The 14,486-nt window shown below is 43.5% G+C and overlaps 1 protein-coding gene and 1 long non-coding RNA gene across 12 annotated transcripts in view; one reads left to right on the forward strand and one right to left on the reverse strand.

The window, feature by feature from the left end:
- Positions 1–1,024, reverse strand: part of CHD9 (chromodomain helicase DNA binding protein 9) — a 94,353-nt gene extending 93,329 nt beyond the window's left edge. For 7 of the 10 annotated variants that reach the window (XM_080551863.1, XM_080551860.1, XM_080551864.1 and 4 more), the window contains exon 1: positions 751–1,024. The gene's annotated coding sequence lies outside the window, so the exon portion shown is untranslated. Of the gene's footprint in view, positions 1–524; positions 659–750 lie in introns of those variants that run through there. The other 3 variants (XM_080551859.1, XM_080551858.1, XM_080551857.1) reach the window with 3 other exon arrangements.
- Positions 1,025–1,150: 126 nt separating this feature from the next.
- Positions 1,151–14,486, forward strand: part of LOC308176298 — a 121,181-nt gene continuing 107,845 nt past the window's right edge. For both annotated transcript variants that reach the window (XR_013938213.1, XR_013938214.1), the window contains exon 1: positions 1,151–3,868. This is a non-coding gene — a long non-coding RNA (uncharacterized lncRNA). The remainder of the gene's footprint in view (positions 3,869–14,486) is intronic.

Raw genomic sequence — 14,486 nt, forward strand, 5'->3', positions numbered from 1 at the left:
CCCGCTGCCCACCCGGGAGGGTGCCACATCCCCTCCCTGCCCGCAGCCCCACGACAAGGTGGGGCGCGACCCTCCCCTCACCTTCCTCCCCCTCACTGGGGGGACGAGGCGCATCCAGCCCCGTCCTCGCCCTCCCCGAGGAGGGCAGCGCCCCCTTCCCCCTCCCCTCACCTGGCAGCGCCCAGGGCCCGGGGCAAGGCCCCATTCCCCCCTCCAAACTTTGCGGGGACCGCATCCCTGGGCCCCCCCCCGGCAGCGGCCGCTCGGCCGGGCCCGGCCTCCCCCTTCCTCCCGGCGGCGGCTGCGAGCCGAGCGGCCCCGGGCCGGGCCGGGCCGTGCCGGGCGAGGGGCGGAAGCAGGTCGCGGCGGCGGGCAGAGCCCGGGCGGGGAGCAGGCCGCGCCGAGCCTCCCGGCGGCGGCAGGAGGAGGAAGGAGGGGCCGCCACCGGGGCCGGGGCCAGCCGGTGCGCCCGGAGCGCGGCCTGCTCGGCGGGGCGCAGCCCGGCCCCTCTCGCACGTACTCACCGCCGGGTTCGCCATTACGCCGCGGCGGCGGCGCCCGGAGCCTCCCCCGCTGCCCGGCAGGCGGCACGCACGGGCGGCTGCGGGGGAGCGGGGCGGCACGGGAGGGGATGCCCCGCGCCTGACAGCTCCCCACCGGGCCGGCCTCGGGCACGCGCAGCCCGGCGGCGGCGGCGGCGGCTTCCCGTGGGCCCCACGCCCCCCTCCCCGGGCTCCCGCGGGCGCTTACCGGGGGCGGGCCGGCTGCCGGGGCCGCGCCGGGCCGTGCCGGGCCGTGCCGAAGTTTCAGCCGCTCGCCGCCGCGACCCCACCGGCCCCAGCGAGCCCGCGGGGCCGGGCCGGGGGGCTCATTTGCATATTTCTCAGCCCCGCGCTGATTGGCCGCGGCGCGCGGGGGCCGCCGCGCGCTGACACGGCGGGAGGGGAGGGGGGGAGCGGGAGCGGCGGCGGCGGCGGCGCGGGGCTGAGGGGACCCGCGGGTGGGAGGAAAAGGGGGCGGGGCCAGCGCGCGGGGCGGGGCCCGGGGGGCGGGTTTCCTGCCCCCGGCCCTCGCTGAGGGGAGGTGGCGGGGGGGGGGAAGGAGGGGATAAAATGGAGCGCGGGCGGCGGGGCCGGGCCAGCCAACATGGCCCCCTCGGTGCGCAGCGGCCAATCCCCGGCGCGTTTACTCGGGAGGCGCCGGCTGAGGGCAGGCCCTGGCGGCTCCGGGGGGGGAGGAACCGGGGATGGGGAGTCCCGGGGCGCTCCCGGCTGAGCCCTGAGGGGGCGGTGCGGGGCAGCGCCCTCAGAGGAGGGGGGGGGTCGGGGCCGTGAGTGGCGGTTCCCGCCTGCGCTGTGAGGGCAGCCGAGGGAGGGGCCGTGCGAGGGGAGTGCGGGTCGTTGGCCCCGCTCGTGGCGTGGCAGCCCCAGGAGAGCTACAGCCCTCCAGAGATAAATAAATACAGGCAGGGCTGCCATGGCCTCGGACACACCGCAAAAAGCCATTTTTCCACAGTGGGTTCCTCGAGCGTGCCACCACAGCACGTGGGGCTCGTCAACCTTCCCCTCTGCTTTTACATTACGTTTGTGTCAGTCATACAAAACAAAGTACTTTACATGTCAAATAGTGATTTGAAGGTCAAAATCGAGAAGTAGCTCACAAGACGCTGAGCATTCATAACAAGACTTTCAACAAGTCTTGGGCAGGAGTCGTTACAGGCTTATTTCCAGCCAGGGCCCTTTCCCTGCAGGCAGCTGGAAGGGGTGCTCACCTGCAGGGCAGGCAGGAATCACTGAGGGGGCTCACCTGCTGCTTTATCAGGAGCAGCAGAGAGAGAAAAAGCTCTTCAGGTGAGCGGTTATGCAACTCTTCCTGAAGAGGCCTCAGCAAGAAAGATTGGTTCACCTGAGGACTGAAGTAAGATGCAAAGGAGCGTGAGAGGATTCCCAGAGTTACCCTCCCGTCAGCATGATGCCTAGGAAGACTATTTGGACTACGCGTATAGGGATAGGAGAAATATCCTTCAGCATCTTCTGCAGCTTGCCGAAGAGAACTAGAGATGTACTTCTAGTTCTCTGCAACCTGTTGCTTATATGTCTTCTAAAAAGTTTTTGTCGTTACAGCCAGTATCAGATTTCTTACGTAGTTCAGATACATAACTACATGTTGTAATACATGGATTTTAGGATCTCTAAACAGTTCAAATAAGCTTATATTGATAGAAGCATAAGATAGGCTCTTATTCTCCATTACTTCAAAACACAAACCCTTAAGCAATTTATTTAACAGTTTCAGCTTTCTAATATGCTATTTCCCTTCCTCTCCTTCCTTCATTGCTAAAGCTTTATATTTTTTTTTCTTTCAGACTGTTCAGTAAGACTGCTTTTAACAGTTATGCTGAGGTTCTCTTAGAAGCTCTCTTCTTTTAGCCAGCCCTATAGGTTTTTCTTCTGTATGTTTTCTCTGATGAACAATAGAAGATAACTTCAAAAAATAAACGTGCCTGTTGTTTGGTGTTTATTTTTTTTTATGTCCTCATGGTTTTGAAAAGAAAGCACATATACCTCTACTTTTCTGTTCTCTCTGAAGAAGTATTTCTTCAAAAGAAAGGCAACCTTTATCCTTTTAGTACAATTAGTCAGCCAATCGTAGTGCATCCTTAATAAAGCTATCAATGCAATTATAACAGCGTGAAGGGCTTTTAGGTGTAGATACTTTGAATGGTAATGTTATAAGTTGAAAACACAGGGTTAGAATGATAAATCACATGAATGACTGAAAACGGGATCATGGGACTGATCATTCTGTTGCTGAAAAAGAAAATTGAATCTCATGAATCTCTTAGAATTTAGACAAAAGGAAAAAAATCAGACTGTTTAAATGTGCAGAGTTAAATGTAGATTTTTGTTTGGGGCTTCATTTTCTTAAACATATCATCAGTTCTGGGGATCACTGTCACAAAAGTTTTGCACAGTGCTAAATGTTTTCTTTCAATTTCTCTAAACTTCTGTCACTTTATATCACCATCCAAAAAGGCTACTAGTATTTCAAACAATCATAATTTTAGCCAGTTTTATACATTTTGTGAGATCTTTGTTTTCTCACCACCACTGTTCCTTCACAAGCTAGTTGCAATGCTTTGATCTAACAGTCCATACAGATGACACTTCTAAAATGTTGGCTTTGATAAGGGAGGAAGAATACGGTGTGTCTCCCCTCCTTTATTTATGGATGTCCTACCTACAGCAGTTAGAGCACACGCATGTTTGTGTTCTGGATTCCCACAGAACTCCAGCAGTTCATTCTGCCTTGGGACCTACCACTCGCATGTCTTGTAACACATCGTAGGCTGTAGAGGGAGAAGTCCCACACTTTACGGAACACTCATCTTTTATCCTGTCTGGGTGTGGGATAAAATTTTCCAAGAAAAAAACAACAGAGGAAATTGATTGCTGCACTTGCCTGGTTTCCTGTCCTTTGATTATCCATGGAAGCTGCTGTAGGGGTATTGAGGTCAGGACTGGAATGAGGTCTGCAGGCACTGAATCAGCTGCTGAGATTCCATTGTTGCCACAGTGACTGCTTTGATCCTTCTCTGTAGCCACTCTGTGGGACTTGGGAAAGCAAAGAGCAGCTGCCTGCACAGATTGCAGCTATTAGAGCAACTCTTCATATGTCTCTGTCGACACTTTCTAGAAGCCTGGTAGGAATCTGTGATGCAGGTGAAGACTTGCCGTGCCACGCAGACTGGGCCTTGGTTGATGTCTCGTGGCTGCTTGGTGCGCTGCCTTTACAACACGCTGCACGAATGTGGAAGGGAACACTTTCAGATTACTTTTGGAGCCGTTAACAAATCTACAGGGTGAGGGTAAGCTCATGTTATTTTACCTCTGAACATATTTACAGTCATAGGTTCCCATACGGTTCAAGTTGGGGAGGTCCACTTTGTTTTGTTGTGTTGTTGGCTGGCAGTTTGTAAACACATTTGATCTGAAATATATACGGGAGCTCCTGCAAAGAGGAGCTGTGCTCCACACCTGCAGATGTGAAACACTGCAGATGCAAAGTGAGTGCGTAGAGGCAGATGGTTTCTCTCATGGCCTTGCAGAGGCAGATGTAAACCAGGCTATGGTTATAAATCTTTTTAGGTTAGCACAGTTTAATTCTTTTGACTGTGTGTGGGGGAACAATTGCATCCAAGGATCAAAAAGAGATGGAATATTGTCATAAATAACCACAAATAAAAATCTGATTGCTGTTTATATTTGCAAGCAACCTATTTTGTAACATGGAAACCTCTTGGCACCCAAACTATTTTATTCTGAGTGATATATCCTAGAAGTTTGCTGGGCAGTTGGAAACTACTGATGTAAATTAAGTAACCCTGCAGTTAGGATATCAGAATGCTGCTTCCACTGCTGTTTCTCAAACACCTACATCTGTAGTTTGGTTCTCCGCTTGCCACAATGACAGACACGAGTACACTGTTAGCTGATAAAACCATAATTGTAGTACTAAAATGAAGTCTGCCATGAAATAGGCAGTATAAGAGGAGAACATTTGAGAATCTGAACTTACTGAAAAAGTATTTTTGACTAAGTCACGTTTTTAGTAAGAAACTGAAAAAAAGTTTGTTTTTTTTTTTTTAGGGAATTGTTGGTAGTTACCAATTTTGTAGGCTTTTTTTTTTTTTAACCGTTTGCTGTGCTCCCTTTTGAGAGAACCGCTCATCTCTTGACAGACTGAGGATAATTTCTGAGTCTGGGTGCTGAGATGAGATTTTTGAGACAGGGTTTAAAGTGTAGTCTGCAAAGATCATGTCTAAACAAGAACTGCAGTAAAGAACCACTGCTAAGCATTTGTGTTAGGAAGAAGGTAGCCCATTCAAGAACAGAACTGGAGGTTTTGATGACCAGGTGGAGCACAGGACTGAGGGTCATCTGTCTCTCATTGCGCTACATAAGACCGCGCTGAAGCCTTACTGCTTTTTTTCAATAGAGGAGTCAAATGGGGAGGGGTCTTCAAGAGAAAGAAAGTAAAGATAATCACTTTAGAAATAGCAAGTAAGGAGATTTTATTAAAGTAGAAACGTGTTAGAGATGCATAAGTCTAGAAGTATCTTGGAAGTGGCTACAGTGATCTGAAAATAGCCGTATTTAAAATCATGTTAGTAGACCAGTTGTTGAGAACAAATGTAGTAACAAAAATTTATTATTATTGTTGTATTTTCTTGTTTTCATGCTTGATTTTCTGTTTCTTTATGTTACCAAAATTTGAATGGATATGGTATTACCTGATATTTGACTGCAGGATTTAAAGTAAGTGTAGTATTTTGTTTGAAATCTTATGCCCTTGAAGATTCTTTATTAGGAGTGTCTTACTCTAAGACTCACGTTTGTTGTCTGTGGGCTGGCTTTAAACTTACTGAATGAAAAGAAACAAAAATAGTATATAAGGGATTTGAAGTCTAGCTATGGGGTACAGTGTTTTTTTTTTTTTAATAAAACACTTTTCTGGAGATGATATGATCATCTATGAGATGACAGATAGCGGGCCTCCTACTAAAATAGGTATTTTGTTTGTTTTTGCTTCTGTTCTCTTTTGCCTATTGCCCTGGTAGTAGTAATCTTAATTTGATAGTAAAAAAAGCAGAGTTGTTGTCAGGTGTTATAAGACACGAAAATCTATCAAAATCTACTGGGAAAACTACTTCAATGGTTATAGCCACAGGGTTTTCTTTTTAGAGGTGGGCAGAGGTTTAGTGGTAGCTTCTACTCCCTGGTGAGGGTTTTTGATTCTCTTACGTGAAAACAGTAAGCTCATACTATAGGAAAATCAGATAACATCTTAAGGACTTGAGGCTTCTGATGAAAGATTGGGAAGGAGTGGGAAGACAGGTCAGTGCCAGTGTAGAGCTTTATCTCATTTTGAGTATTGGTTAGGGAAACACTTCAGACTACTTAAAAAGGAGACTTAGACAGCTCTTCAAGTAGCTTGAGTGCACAAAACAAGGTGTGAGAGTAAGTTACTACCTTGTCAGCTGCTGTATTCAGGGACTGCTGTAGGGAAGCAACTCTCTTGAAGGAGTAACAAAACTATCATCTGGAACGGTTACCCTATAAATAGGGTTACTGCTTTAGGGTAGCTACGCACTACTGCTGATAGACTTGTGGCACTTTCCTGTGTAGCTCCACTAACCTTACTAGGGTTCTAGCTTCGGGACTGCTGTTGTGGTCTAAAACTAGTTGTAAAACCAATTGTTAGTATTGTGGCCCCCTGCAAACTTGCCTTGAAACACACTATCTCAGGAGTACTGGTGCAATCCGTGTACTGGCTTTTCTTAGGCACCTCTGAACGTTGAGCCCCATATGTGCTCTGTAAAAGAAATTCATATTAGTGTCATCAGTTGTGAGTGGCATATGAAGTAAACTCCTAAAACATTAAGTTTTAATGCAATCTTCTGGTATAAAATGCTATTTATTCTTCTTTCTATATGAAGTGTACTGTAACAACCACTGAACTGTTAATAATAACTCTGTTACTCTTTATCTCCATTTCCTTTTCTTTTTTTTTTCTGTAATACTAAGCCAGTGAAATAAACTCTGGGAACTGAATTGTGTATGCAAAGCTCTACCGCCACAGACAGGTGTTGGAAGAATTTGGATATGATACCTCAGTTTTGTGTGAGGCTTTCATCTGTCTGATGGGACTTCAAACAGCAGAGCCTGACTGGGCTGCATGAGCTGGTGCTCAAAGCAGCCACATGGCTAAACTTTCTAAGTGTAGAAAGCTTCTGCTGCCCTCTTGTGATGGTTGTGTAGATAGCTGTGTAGCTGTTAGAAGCCCATTTTCTTCTGAAGCTGTGTTTTAGCTGCTAATGAAGTTAAAGATGTCTTTTTACTGGTAAGCAAGAGCTTCTAATCTTATAGGCTATAAAGCATTCTTTTTAAGGTAAAATTACTAGTGGATGTCATTTATCTTACCTTTAGCAAGGCTTTTTGTACTATCTCCTGCAATACTCATGCCTAAGGATTTTATGCTCTGCATGGACAAAAAAATAGTTTTTTTGTCTTTTTTTTTGGACTTTAAGAAAATAAAAACTGTCTGGATGATCAGGTGTGGAGTCCTTAGTACTCAGCACAAATGCTGGTAATGAGTAAAATACTCCAGGGATCCATGGTGGAACTAGTTCTGTTTAACACCTATGTTGGAAGATGCCAAAGTGAGCAGGACAGGCTGATTTGCTCGAAGACAGGGCTGCCATTGAGAGACCTGGACAGACTGTGTGACTGACAGGAGCTTTCTTTCTCGAAGCTTGCTTTCTAACCTCAGATCCCTAGAACGTATTCAGAAACCTCCTGTGCAATCTTCAACGTGTTCAGGCATCTGTTTTATAAATCCAGATGATGTAACATGCCAAGCCGATTGTTCTGCTGCCTGACAATAGGAACGTGGCTTGTCATAGGTTTTTTGGTAAAACTTAAAATGAAGTGGTGATTCAGTCTCTTGTCAGTGTTGACTTTGGGTAAGTCCTCAAACTTGCTCTGAGGTAATACTGAAGTAATCGTGAAACTGAAAGTGAGAATGTGTTCTTTGTAGCTCTGTATTTGTAACCTTGGGGTGAAACTCACCTGGTCTTAGACAACTTTTAACAAGCAGTTTGTACTTTTTTTTGTGTATGCATTGTATCTTTGAAGTGAACTTGGCCTGGTATATGTTAGACACAAGATTTGATGTTCAAGTTATCTGTAAAATAAATCTGGTACTGTGTGAACTTCATTGGTACCATTTAGCTTGTCACAAGACAAATCATCGTCCTGTCAGCTGTTGAGGTATCATGGAGTAACTGCTAATATTGCTGAGTCCTGTGAGCTGTGCAGTTGAGCACCTGAAACATACACCCTGCAGAAATCATCCTATCTAGACCAGAGACCACGTTGGTTTGTGTGGTGCAAATCAGCAGCGGCTCTGCTGAGCCTGCCCTGCAATTTTCAGTATGGAACAAGTAACTGAGGGTGCACCTTGCAAACAGAAAGTTTTACATCTCTTCTCTTGAGGACAAATTCAGGGTAGGCTGTGTGGGATTCAGCAGTCATTTGATCCCGGGGATTTCGGCAATGCCTAGTGATCCCAGCGTGCTGTAAGAGCAATGCAAGCAGGCAGCAGCAGTTCTCCCCATTTGCAGTGCTGAAACCCTCCAAGGGGGAGCTGAAGGTAGAACAGAGATGTGGCTGCCAGAGGTTTTAGGAAGTCACTGAAGAGTGCTTTCGTTTCGCTGGGGTTTTGCAGCAATTTGGACCCATGTACCTAAATTCAGTTAAAATGATTCTTTGGATCTGCGCCTGAACAAACAAAGCTCCTTTGGACCTTGACTCTCTAGGCTGAAATCAAATATTTAATATCAGCTTAGAAGTGATTAGTTGATGTGGTAAGATGAACTTTTAAGAACTTTAGAATGTTTTGGCTTGTGTTTCTCATGTTAAGCTTAATTTCTGTGAAACTACTAGTCATGACGTGCAAGAATATGGCAAAATTAAGCTTAAAGGTCTTTTAAAATATTACCTCGAGAAACTGTAGGGAAACATTGTGGAGGTTAAACATAGCAGTGATTGTCTTTATTGAATTGTTGACTATTGCTGTGTACAGTAAACCAGCTCTGTGCAAAGGAAACAAAATTTGCATTTTCTAACAAAATACATATTGGCAAAGACTGTTGCATTTCAGAAAGTTAATTCTAATGTGCGGGTCCTAGGTAATAGCAGTTGTGAGGTACTGTTTCTGATCCTTCTGTCACTGGTCTAGTTTGTGACTGATGCCACAAAACTGAATATCCAGATATTTGTACTTGTATTTCATAAAGATGCATAATAAAAATTGGATTTTGGGATGACAGAGCGCTGACCTTCAGGAACTTCTAACTGTAGTGTGCTGTGAATGAGATCTTTGTTCTATTTGACTAGCCTTCCCTTGTCTGCACAGACTTTAATTGCCATCTTCTAATGGTTTCCCCACAGCCATCTAGGAATTAGGATTGCATTTTGGCTGTACTGGCTTGTTTGTTCAACTGCTTTATTGCTTTATCACTCCTTACTACAAACTCCCCCCTCCCCCCCCCTTTTTATTTTAAACTTCCACCAATAGTTGCCATAACCTCCAGTACCTCATCGCTTGTTACCTAATGCTTAAATTGTAGGGAAAGTTTCTCGCATATGTGCGTGTACGTGCTCATGTTTTTTTTTTTTTTTTTTTTTTTTTTTTTTTTTTTTATGGTGGTATTTAATAAGACAACATTGTGGTCAGTAATAACGGCTCCAAGAAATTGGTATCGATTTTTTCATATTTCGAAGTTATGAAGGAATAAATGAATGAATCTGTTCCCCTGTTTCTTAAGTTCAATGGATTTTAAATATTATTTAACTTTTTATACAAACATCTTCACTGGTTTCAGGTATGCTAGACGCAGGAGAACTTTGTGTGTGTCTATATATATGGAGGTAACTAGTTAAAAAGCGTAATGCTTCTACTTGGGCTCAGTTTGTAGCATTAATGCTGCATCCCCCTCACCATATCACTGCTGAAAGTGCTTCTGCAAAAATGAGATTTGACTGCTCACAAGAGGGCACTGCAACTTTACTTTTGTGCACGTTCTTGTGAGATGTAAGCATTGCTCTGAGGTCTAGCAACAGAAGGCAAATAATATTGTTACTGTCTAGACTCATTCATTTTAAAACCAAGTTCTTAGCACTAAAAATTGCAAACTCTTTTTAAACACAACCTGAAATTGAAGTTAGTGGAAGTAATGGAGAAAGTTGAGTGTAGAACTTTGAAATGGAGTGTCTGTGTTAACTTTTGGGTCCAAGAATCATAGCTGCTGATGACTGAGGTAAGGAGAGCTACGTAATAATCTATGAGCTCATTTAAAGAAGAAGAGGGACTGTAATGAACTAATTTATTTACTTATCAAAGCCTTAAGTGTTATTTGACAGCTCAGTAGACAAATCATCATAAGAGGAGTGTTCACTTAGTAGAGATTAATTATAGCCTCCAGCATATCAAGTTTATTATGTCCAATAAGTATGGCAAACAGCAGTAAGAACATGTTTGTCGTTACACTTGATAGCTTTCTTTTGCCTCAAGGCCTGACTCATGAAAAAATGATTAGATGTGGGTGAATTGCTCCTAATTCTGCAAACTGCTTTTTGTGGGGGTGTATTTAATCCTGTCCCTTAAAGCAAAATGAAAGTATAGGGTCTAATACTGAAGTTATCAATACATAACTGCTTAAACAGTGTTTGAACTTTAAGGGAGAGACTTTTTTTTTTTTTTTTGTATTGGTTACCTATAGTCCATGCATTTGTTGAATTTAAAGAAACTTTAAACTTTCGGTCTAGAATGATTTTTCTCAGTGGAAATACGGAAGACAGGCAACCCAACAAATGGCTGTTTTTTTAGGGACCGCCTGCTGAAGAAATGTGTTTTAACAAGGTGTTTTTCCAATTTTCCATAGTGACTTTCAGATCTGAAATTGTTTCCTACTGATTAGTACAGAAACTCGTGAGCTGTGTTATGGAAAAGCATATATTGCTGAATAGGCAAGGCATATTCAGAGCCGAATTACGTGAATAGCTAATGGAGTCGTAAGAATCTGCTGGGGAAAAGCTGTACTTATATATATATATTTTTATTTCTTTTTGAGAAGCATACACACTACAGGATTATGACTCAAGCTGGGAGGAGGGGAATTATAAAAGCTAATGAAGTCATTTAAATAGTGAGAAAAAGGGTTACAGAGGAAATGAATAAACAGTGTAGAGTCTTTCAGCAGATTAAGAAAAGCCTTCTGACAACTAAGGTAAAATAAATTTATGATCTCCAGAATAGGTTTTAACTGAAGAATATAAATTTGCTTTTTATTCAGTGCTCTGATGGACATATCAAAAAAGGAGACTTCTTAAAACAATGAGAACTTGATATCCTAGTGACAATTACTGAGTTCTGGCAGTTCAGACTGAGCTGTAGGGATGTTACAGTGCAGTTGTGAAATAGGGAGTGAGCAATTGTCTTCAAGTCAAGGTAATTGTGCCATCAAAACCAGATACCTCTTGCTGTGTGCCATGTTGAGTCCTTTTAAAAAAAAATTGGTAACCGTTGTCTAGGGTAAGTGTGTGTGACCCACCAGATTTGATGTTATCCCATGTGGTGAGTACTTAACTACGTCAGTGTGTTACGGTGAATTTGTAAAGGTAGGCAGTCCAACTGGTATGATCTGACTTGGCAAAGTATGATCTGACTAGCCCAAGTACCTGGCTCCTCGTGAAGGCCTGCTAGGTGGCTACTCTTAACAGTCAGTTATATGAGGACTGGAGCCTGAATTCCAGATCAGAAGCCCACTTTGCAAAGTTGGAAATAGGGGCTTATGCTCTAGACCCCAAAGCCCTGCTGCAGCTGCTTGCCCCATGGTAGCGTTGTGCCCTGCCCCTGTTCAGGCCTGTCCCAAACTGGGCTGTTTCAAGATGGAACTAGGAATAACTTGAATTAAACAAGAAGCCTCTCTGTTATTGTAGGGCAGAACTCAGCGTGAAAGGGGAGGAGGGGAACACCAGCCGCTTAAAGGAGGGAGGAGGCTCTTTACCTGCGATACAGACAAATGTGTTTTGTAATCTTGGGGCATTTTTCTTTGAAACTTTCTGATATATGCTTAGATGCTGTTAGAGAAGAAAACTGTATGATTAGATTGCTTTAAAATGGTACTGTTTGGTGCTCTGACCTACTTGTTGCCTTTGCTCTTTCTGACTCGAGTGGTCTTGGGCCAGGCTGTCTTTGCTGTTGGCCGTATCCTGCCAGGCAGATGCTAGCACACATAGAACATTTGTTCGGAGTCGAGAATGGGATACTTGCAGGGCTTGGAACTGCTGTGTTTAGAACAGTTTTGTTTCTTAAGCTTCAAGAAAATGATTTAATAAGTACGGTGCCTATGTCAACAGTCATATTGACTATGTCAATAGCAACCAACAACACCAGTTGGATAATATCAAACTTATTGTTGCACAGAGTTGAATGGACTCTCAAATATAAAAGAAGGCACAGAGAAGTATTCTGTGCTGCTTTTTATTCTTCTAAATTTACTTCTGTTCAGTTTTTCAATAGCTTAGTTACAAAATTCTGCTGTACCTACTCTGGATCTTGGCACCTTCAACTCCTAAAGAATCTTATTTCTATATAGTGGTGTATATAATTGTGTTGTAAGGATTCAAAAGCAGTGGGCATAATTCTTATGGACAGCTGGAGCTTCTGGGCATGAAAGAACAAGAGCAGAGCTTGGTGGTTATGAACTTAGGTACACTGGCCAAAGCACGGCGTAATGTTTGGTGAGGAAAAAGGTAGCAGTGGACAGAAGATAGGATTGGATAAGTTAAATAACAGAAAGGAGAGACTAAGCAGCTATTTGCAAAGGGATAAAAGAAAATAACCCACTACTTGGAAGGGTATTGTTGATTGTGTTGACATGGGCTGTTAACCTGTAGCTCTTTCATGAACGTGCTGAACCAACAGCATTTTAAATGTCTAATGTCTGTTTAACCTATGTGTATCATAATATTTTTAACGAGTGTCATTGTTGGGTTTGAACATGCTTATTTACAGCTGTATAGGTTGACCCCTTCAATACACAAGCTGCTTGACTTGGAATAAATTGGGTTGAATACTGCTGCTCTAGCTTACAAATGCAAAACAAAATCTTCCACTTGACAAAACTGAATGTTAAGGTACTCATTGGTCTTGGAATTAATTTGTGAATTTGTCATCTTGATAGTTATTTTTAATGAGTCTTTAAGTGATTCCCATATTTAAAGCCTTGGTTCACAGTTTTGCAGTTGGTGTAAGATCTCAGCTGGACTCAAATTTGCAATAGAATTGGCTTAGGTTACTTTTTATTCCTACTTAAGGCCTTTCATCTGGTGGGGGTATCAGGCTGCTTAGGAATGCTACCTCCAAACTACAAAGAGTATGTTTGATGTGGCTGCTTATATTAATAACTACAGCTCGTGAACATCTAATAATTTTAAATAATGGAGCAACTGGAGTCACAAATAAGCTTAGCTAGATAAGGTACTATGCAAAATACATTACAACAATTTTAGAAGCTCTGAACAGCAGGTTTGTGGAATTGGTCACTTGCTTGTGCTAATGTTTTAATGGGTTTTTACACTTAGTTGTGCAGATTGCTAACCCTCTAGACCTCCCAAATGCTGCTACTGTAGCAGTGGATGTCTGGGCAATAACTCTTTATTTCTGAGGTAGCTAAAGCAATACTTACATGGGAAGGGAAACTGGGAAGGCACTTGAGAATTGCATGCATTGAGAGGAGTGTAGAATGGGAATTCCCGGGTTATGAAGCTGTGTTCTAAGATCCTGCTGTGATCTTCTGGAGGCTTGAAATAATTGGGTTCATGTGTTTGCACCCCAGCACCCACCTGCCCCTTAGAAACTTCCCAGCTCTTTCATGAGCTACAGGAGAAGCAGCACTTGCTCATCATTATCAGCCCGTGCTTTAGTTTGACTCTCCCAGCCTGAGCTCTGTATTTTTTCTCGTTTCTTTTTGATTATACTTTCTGTCCCAAATATAAGACCTGCCTCCATGCTGCATTTTTTTACCCTGGTAATTTGGAACAAAGACCATGATTTCAGTTTGTCAATCTAAAATGTTTGCTTTCTGCTTCATTGTTACAGGAAGTTAGGCTATTTAATTAACTATTAGAACTGTCTAAATTAAGTGATCTTTATTTCTAAGTGCGTGCCTTGTTAACATCTCTAATAAATACAGTTATTCACTTCTAAAATGTTTGTTCTTGCATCTGTTTGCAGGCACTGATTAGACATGATTTGTATTTGACATAATATTATAGGTATTGAGGTAGTATTTGAATACCCAGCTTTTCACTTCTGCAATGCTGAGCTGTCTAACAGCCCGTTAATTCTCTGCTCTAATGCAGATTTTGGAATTAGGGCACATGAATCTAGGCTTCAGGATTGCTCAAAAAAAAATGTGAACTGAATTATCTAGGATTCATTAGCTGCCAAGAGGAGACTGGTTTCTTTTCTTGTGACAAACCATGTCACTTAAGGTGTAATGCTGTCCCTGATATTTAAGGATCCTGAAGAGTTCTTCTACTAGTCAATGTGTAAGGAAGCTGTGTGATCTGGCTGGTTACTTGTGAAATCGTTAATGGAAATAATTTTGAGTTGGCAATTCAGACTAGGAAACAAGACTGTCAATGCAACAGGAAACAGGCTTATGACAGATACCCATTTAATGTAGGAAATTGGCAGTGCTTTTTTATGCAGAGCTAAGTCTTCTGGAGAAAGAGGAAAAAGCTTAGACTCTCCGGTCCTTAGCTCTGTCACATCTCATTGCAGACGTGCTGCTTCTCTCCCTCACCTAGCAGATAGCAGGAAGTTGGCATCTACCACTATAACGATACCTCCCT

The sequence above is a fragment of the Anser brachyrhynchus genome (genome assembly GCF_964034855.1).
Source record: "Anser brachyrhynchus genome assembly, chromosome: 12".
NCBI classification, from domain to species: Eukaryota; Metazoa; Chordata; class Aves; order Anseriformes; family Anatidae; genus Anser; species Anser brachyrhynchus.